Here is an 8,082-nt window from a genome sequence, read left to right as displayed (position 1 = left end):
TTCCTCCCAAGAGCTGGGATTAAAAAGCAGTGGTTCTAGCTTTTAAAAAAGATTTGTTTATTCTGTATGCATTAGTGTTTTCCCTGCATGCATGTACATTCCTTCCAGGGGTCTTTATAATACACACATGGAAATGGTTCTAGCTTTTTTTTTTTTTTTTTTTTGAAACAGGGCTTCCCCACATAACCTTGGTTATCCTGGAACCAGTCATTTGAACTCACTGCACCTTCCTCCCAAGAGCTGGGATTAAAAAGCAGTGGTTCTAGCTTTTAAAAAAGATTTGTTTATTCTGTATGCATTAGTGTTTTCCCTGCATGCATGTGCGTGCACCATGTGCACACAGCACCCACAGAGGGCATCAAGGTGTCGGATCCCCTAGAACTGGGGCTACAGGTGAATGTGAAGCACTGTGGGTGCTGGGAACCCAACTGGGGTCCTCAACAAGAACACTCATTACTCTTAATCACTGAGCCATCTCTCCAGCTCTGGGTTCGAGCTTTTGGATGCATAGTACGAATCGTTGGTTGACCACCTTACTGGATCATTCCATAAGCCTATCTATATACCATCTCCAGCCATCTTGAATATTCCTTTCAACACACCGCCCCGCTCTCCTATGTCTCTGCCTGCATTGTAGACCTTCCTCCCCCAACAAAACAAACTGTCCCTCCGCTGTGCACCCTGACCTTTCACCTCCTCTCTGTGTCCTGGCTTGATTCTTGGGCAGAATTTATTTCACCATCAATATTTTGTTTAGGTCACCTTGTAATACTCACCTCAGTATAATTTGGCATCTGTTACCAAAAACTAGTCTTTTATATAAAGCATTATCCTCACTGACTCTCTTTAGTGGCCAGGGTTTGAGGCATGCTGAATGAACCTCAGATTGGAACTGGTTAACCGTGAGACTGGTGAGAGCAAGTTGCACCAAGAAACGTTGGGAGTGGACATGTCAGCTACCAATTAGAGGCAATATCCCCATTCAAAGGAGAGCAGGCAAAAGCCCCTGGCAGCTAAGAAAAGAAAAGTTCCCTTAACTCCCCTTTCAGAAGAAGCAGCATAGTCTCTAACTTGCTAAAACAGCAGCAACAACGCTGTCATAATTTATAGCATTCTAAAAGGAATTCGGGGCACCAGTGTCTTTTCCTGCCCACCCAACCCTCCTCACAGCCTTATCCCTCCTTGAAACCCAAAGTTGCCACACCTGGGAATTCCAATCTGAAAAGAAAGGCCGCTTCTGCAAACCTTCTGCAGCCTTCTCTAACCCTTTCCCCCGCTTGGGCCCCCAAAGGATCTGGGCCCCCATTTCGCAGTCTATCTTATTTCACTTTTCAAGAGGGGGCACAGTTTGCTTCTCCAAGGCCCGGACCCCAAGGCCTGTCTTGGAGAGCTGAAGAAGCAGTGTTGACAGCCACCGCTCCTAAGAGCTCAGTGAAGTTGGGTTATCCTCTTTATACCCCCAACCTGCTCCTCCATCTAGAAGATGAGTCGCATTGAGAACAAACGCCTTTTCAAAGCCAAACTTCTCTCCTTGTCCGGTGGAATAATTGCTAGAGCAACATTGCTGTTTCTCCAAATTACTCAGATTGATAACTTCAGTCCACACCAGCTTCGGTTCAAGGAAACTATTTTCTGTTAAGGTTCTCTGACTTAAGTTCAATGACTTATTAAGAAAGATAAAAATCTGTTATCCCAAAAGATGATACATGGGTGTTTAAGTAAAAGCTCTCTACGTCCATTTACAGGGCTTTGTGGGCCATTCCTTTTCCTAACGAAAAGATCGTGGCGCTAATTGATGCGTGCAGTTCTATGCAAACAAGATTATATTTGGATAGTTCTCTGGGGGAACAGAATCTTTTTGAAACACTCATTAAAATGGACTTGAACAAGTCATAAAACATAGTGTCGATCTAATTCTTTTAGGTAATTCGATACAAATATGCCTAGCCAGATATATAAGTCTGAAGGCCTCTTTGTTCTCATTCTAGTTCATCCCTCCCCCCACTTGTCCTCCATCTCCACAGCATTAAACCTGACAGTGGAACCATCTCACCACCACAAATAAAACGCAGTGAAACCAACTTGATGATAGCTTACAGTGGTGTCATTTCAAAGTCATTAAGTAATTAAAATTCCTGGTAAACATAGCTTACCCAAACTCACACATTAAAATGACAGCCAGTTCTCTGGCATGGCTGTGTAAAAGCTATCACATCAGCAGGGCTGAAGGCCTTTTTAAGAGTTTCTTACTACGCGTGGCAACAACAGCGTCACTCTTAAATAACCTCCCTCCCAAGAGGTTTAATAGCCCTCATTTCTAGGACCTCTCCTTACCCCATAACTTTCTTTCTGTCTATCTTTCTCTTTTAACCCCTAGTATCTACTTGACCATTTTTATCCCTGGATAGCTATAATCATTTTTATTTATTTATTTTTTGGAAAAACAGGTTTGCATTTGAGGGAAAAAGTGGCAGAGCCTGTCTATATAAGCTTGTGTACGCAAAAAGTCAGAGACCCATGTTGTGATAATTCAGAGGACATCTAATTAGGTAAAAGTACCCATCTCTCCAGGTTCTTCACAGCTGGTACACTCCACCTCTGGTCCATACTTAACCAAGCTGGCTGACTTGCTACTGTGAACACTGAATGAGATAGTCTGGGTAACGCCACACTTATCCCTCTTGGTCACAGCAGGATGGAGCAGGGATTTGGGTCAGAAGCTCTGCTCTCTGCTGTTTGGCCTGAGGCAAACTGAGGAAGCAGCCCGATCTTCACTCTCCTCAAAACTGTCAAAGGAGGCCGGCATTTTCTTCTGTGGACCACTCAAACGGTTTGAAAAATGAAAGACCACCTGAAATCACCTGGGACACCATAGACAGGTGAATGTTAAGAAGCCTTGAATTTGGTCCCCAGAGCTGCAAAGATTAAAAGAAAGAATGCATTAATGAATACTGTTCCTACAACACACGCAACTTCGGTATTCATTAGTCCCTTTTCACCAAGGAGAACGTCTAGGCAAGCCTCTTCAACTGGGTGGAACAGGTTTCCTACAGAGAAGGTGAAGGGGATTCTTAAAGTGGCTCACGCAGTGCAAAGTCTGTCCTGCTGTGTAATTTACAGAACAATTCTCCCCTTCCCCCAGTACGCAGGAGTCGTAGTGTTATGCTCACTTCAGAAAGGCCCAAACCAAGTTGAGAGCTTGGCTTAGATTAAAGGGGGAGGAAATTCCCAAAGCCCTGCTAGAAGCCAGATTTGTTCATTTCTAAATCAAGACTGTCTTCATCTCACAAGGCCTTGTTCTGGAAGATACTCAAAGGCATCCACGTCCTCCCAGTGGTTCCTCAAAAGGCCTTGCACGGTTCCCCGAGAAGGTCTTGCCGCTCCCTTGCAGAACTGGCCTTGCTTTGTTTTTCTTAGGAGACCAGGTTTTAATTGGTTTGTTGTTTCCTTCAGGATGGGACGATGACAATGTCGTTTGACGTCACGTCTCTGAGACAAGAGATTGCCTTGTTAGAGAAAGAGAGCTTCAGGAATACTAAACAGGGCTGCGGGAGGCAACCTTGGAGTCACATCAGCTTTTTCCTTTTTTTTTTTTTTTTTTTTTTAACCTCTCTACAAGCAGAACTCTTCTCTTTAGCTCAATGGTAGAGCTGCAAAGAGTGCAGTTAATACCGATGGGGCAAACCGAAAAGCCCCGGGGATGGGCAGGCTTGAGAAGCTGCTGCAGGGCCTGCTCTAGACAAGGAAAATTAGCATGCCACTCATTCAAAAGGAAAGACTCATGCTGCCACCTTGTGACACTTCAGAAAAATGCTCCGACTATCGGAGGGAGTAAGTGGAGGCTCAGGAATGGCTGTTAACTCTTACATGATGCATAGAACAGTAGGCAGAGTAGGTAGATTTTGAAGATCAGGATACTGGTCATTTATTTGGCAACTCTTTAGTGGGTGTCTACTATGTATGCGCCTAACACTTCTAGAAACAGACGAAACAAGCAAACGAACAAACTAACTCCTCCCCTCCAGAAGCTTTAAAGCGTCTTTAAGTTATTATAACCATGAGCTCATCTTAAATTCTAAACAACCATGGGAATCAGTCTTTTCCATGTTAAAGATGAGGTTCCTAAGCACAGGAAGGTGAAGAAATTGGTTGAAGGTGACTGGCTGATAAGGGCTGAGTTCCAGACTTGAACCCAGGAAGAGAGGAGACATTAAGATTTTAATCGTTAATCAGCAGTGAATAAACTTTGCCCTCTGTCTAACAGGAGGAAAAAGATAAGTGTTTCTGAAGTGGCTGGTTAATTGTGTCTGTCTGAGAGGAAGCGATGGACGGTGTGTGTGTGTGTGTGTGTGTGTGTGTGCGTGCGTGTGTGTGTGGTGTGTTCAATGAATTCACAAATATTCATGTCCTATGTACTCATCCACTTCATTTCTGTGTGCATACTTACTCGCTATACGCATACATGTATTTATTTGACATTGAATCACTCACCTGGTTTTCCTGAGCACACCACATGCTCTGCTAGGATTCCCACTACGACTGGGGGATGACCAAATTAGAGCTTGGGTTTGCTTCCTTCAGCAGCGTTAGTTGCTTTCTTCAGAAAGACTATCATCTCAGACACCAGTCCAAGTGTGTGCTTCCCATGTTACAGGACAAGGTTTCAAGCAGCAGCCATGACTAGAAGAGATTTATGATTCACCCCAGGGGCCCCAGAGAAAGGCTTACAGCGCATACAAGGCATGGCTGTAAACACAGCTGAAACAGAGTGTGGCAACTTAAGGGCCCAGAAGCAAATGCACATCCTTGCTCATCTTTTCCCACTTTCAAGGTTTTGGCTGTAGACTAATGCACGTGTACTATGCTATACAAGTTATAGTTGTGAACCTTCAGGTTCACTTGTTAACCTTACTCTATTAACTTTTATATAAATGTGTGTTTGGCCATGAAATACATCCAAATCATTGTTGAGCTTCTTACAACCAGTATCAGTATGCATAGGGCCTTGGGTTAAGTCCCTGGCATCCATATGTTTCCTTGGTCAATATGATGTCTGAAGGAGCCTTCCAAGTTCTTGTGTGTAGCTATACGTCATTCTTTTTCACTTAACGTACGTCGCCCCACCTCCTGATACGTCATAACTTAGTTGTTCTAAATGGTGCTGTTTCTGTTTGTGATCTGCTATGGATAAAGCTAGGGAGCCTTCTCTTGCTCGGGTCTTGCAGTGGGATAGTCTCATTTTGTTAGGCATACCTCCTAGGGTGGTTATGTTTCCATGTAGTAAATACTGTTCAAGAGTGTTCCAGGACAGCGGCACCAGGCTACATTCTACCTGGCCAGTCATTTCTAATTAGCACTAAGTCTCCATGTCAGTTGTTGGGACCTGCTCCCAGGACAGGAAAACTCCACCTGCGGTGTCTATTACTAAGTGGGGGTACATATTCAGGGTGCTTGTCCCTCCCTTAAATGACTTTAGGGATTATCTGTCTTCTCTACAGAGAATATATTTCCCATATCTGTAACTTATCTTTATACTTTCTTGATTCTACGCTTTATAAGTCCGCAGTATACTGTAGCTACTTTAGGCTTTGCAGGGTGTGTGGTCTCCATGGCAACTAACCAACCCTGCCATTGTACTACTACAGCAACTACAGAATCTACCAATGAGTAAGGCTGATGAGCGAACTTGGCTATGTTTCAATCAAATTTATTTATGGATACTAAAGTTTGAATTCCATATATATCTCACATATTACAAAATTTTATCTTCTGAGTTCTTTCATCTATATAAAAATAGAAAAACTATTCTTACTTCCCAAGCTGCTGGATGGAATGCAGCAGGCTCGATTTGGCTGACAGTTCATAACTTGGCAAGCTTCAAGATATTTTATAAACATAAACTCTTCATTTCAATTAATCCCAATTTATCCAACTCTTTTATCATTAATGTTTTTGTTCCTATATATAAAATCTTTGCCTACTGTAGGTATAATGACTATAACCCCTCCATTTTATCCTGCTAATGGTATTTTATCCATTTTGTTGCTATTCATGATCCCTCTAGGATTGTTTTGAGTGATATGTGGATTGGAGATCAGTATTTCTGTTTTGGTACTCTCAAATGATTGCACACCTTTTGCAACTATGACATGTGTGCACTCTGACCCTTTCCTTATGGTCCTATGTGTAGCATGAATTCTAATTGTTCTTTTTTTAAAGTTTTATTTATTTGTTTGTTTTGTTTACAGTGTTCTGTCTGCATGTATGCCTGCAGACCAGAAAAGGGCACCAGATTTCATAACAGATGGTTGTGAGCCACCATGTGGTTGCTGGGAATTGAACTCAGGAGTTTTGGAAGAACAATCAGTGCTCTTAACCTCTGAGTCATCTCTCCAGCCCCTCTGATTGTTCTTAATAAAAATCCAGAGTCAGATATTAGGGGGTGAAATCTGAGAGATCAGAGAAGCAGGGCAGCCAGTCACTAGAGAGACCTTTTACCTCTATCAAATCCTCAGAACAAAAGGATGATCCTGTCCTCAGACTACCCTTGAGCTCCTGTCTCCCCCTGTTTTATATTTCTCTCTCCACCCACCCATCTCTTCTTGTCTTCCTTAGTGCTGGGATTAAAGGCATCTGACTCCTGTACTGGGATTAAAGGTGTGGGCCAACACTGCCTGGCTCTGTTTCTCTTTGAGACTGGATCAATTTCACGTAACCCAGGGTGGCCTTGAACTAATAGAGGTCTGTGTGTCTCCACCTCCTGAATCTTGGGATTAAAGGTGTGTGTCACTACTGCCTGGCATCTAGTAGCTTAGCTCTGCACTCTGATCTTCAGGCAAGCTTTGCTTATTTATGTTAGAATGCAAACAAAATATCACGACACTTATGCTGAATCAAATTTCTTCTAGTCATTGACCCAATGACTACTCACTTAATCTTGTTGTGCAACAGAGTTATGTATGATTTGTATGGGAAAAGGGCTAAGTGGAAAAAAATTTCCCAATTTTCCAGAGTGTTAGCATTGATTACATTTGCCAATTTGATGTAGGTCAACAGAAAATAATTATTCTGAAAATTAACCTAGTTTGTCATTGCAATTACATAATAAATGTTAAACTAATCATGGCCTTGGATCATATTAATAAATATAGTCAGACTTTCTTTGAACCACCAGTTCCCAAATAATGGCAGAGAGACTTCTTATTAAGTATGAAAGCTTGGTATTAGCTTAAGCTTGTTCCCAACTAGCTCTTAAAACTTAAACTAACCCATTTATATTAATCTACATTCTGTCACGTGGCTCATTACCCCTCCTCCACATTGTATGTCTGACCATCTCCCCCACTCCCACCCCCGTATCTCACCGGTGAATTCCTCTCCTGTTAGATTCTTCCCAGAGTTCTTATCTCTGCCCAGAAATTCTGCCTGTCCTCCCTTGCCTAGCTATTGGCCATTCAGCTATGTATTAAATGAATCAGATGCCTTGACAGAGACACATCTTCACAGTGGGCAAAAAGATTATCCCACAACAAATGATTGCTATGGTTACATGAACATCTCTAGCCCGAACTCTGTATTTTAAAAGACTCATTTATTTTCCAATGTGCTCAGCAGAAAGCTCAGGCTTATTACTACCTAACTCTTACATTTACATTAACCCATATTTCCTATCTATGCTTTGCCATGTGGCTCATGGCTTGTTACCTCATTTTCTCCATGCCCTGCTTCCTTGGCGGCTGGCTGGCATCTCTTCTCTGGCTCCACCCTTGCGCATTTCATCACTCTCGGTTTGGCTTTCCCCACCTAACTTTATCCTGCTCAGCTGTTGGCCAATCAGCACGTTGATTAAACCAACCATAGTGACATATATTCACACAGTGTAACAGCAAAGAGCTCGTTAAATCCCCTGAAATTAGGTTGTGCACAAGAGTGAGCTGCTGCATGGGTGCTGAGAACCGAAACTACTCCCTCCTCAAGAGCAGCGGATGCTCTTAACTGCTGAGCCATCTCTCTGGTCCACACTTCATATTCTTTAATTGACAATAACACATGGAAAGGTAGCCTCTAAGAAAGATAAGTTCA

This window comes from Microtus ochrogaster, chromosome 10 (assembly GCF_000317375.1).
Source record: "Microtus ochrogaster isolate Prairie Vole_2 chromosome 10, MicOch1.0, whole genome shotgun sequence".
Taxonomy (NCBI): Eukaryota; Metazoa; Chordata; class Mammalia; order Rodentia; family Cricetidae; genus Microtus; species Microtus ochrogaster.
Note: the sequence above shows the minus strand (reverse complement) of the source record.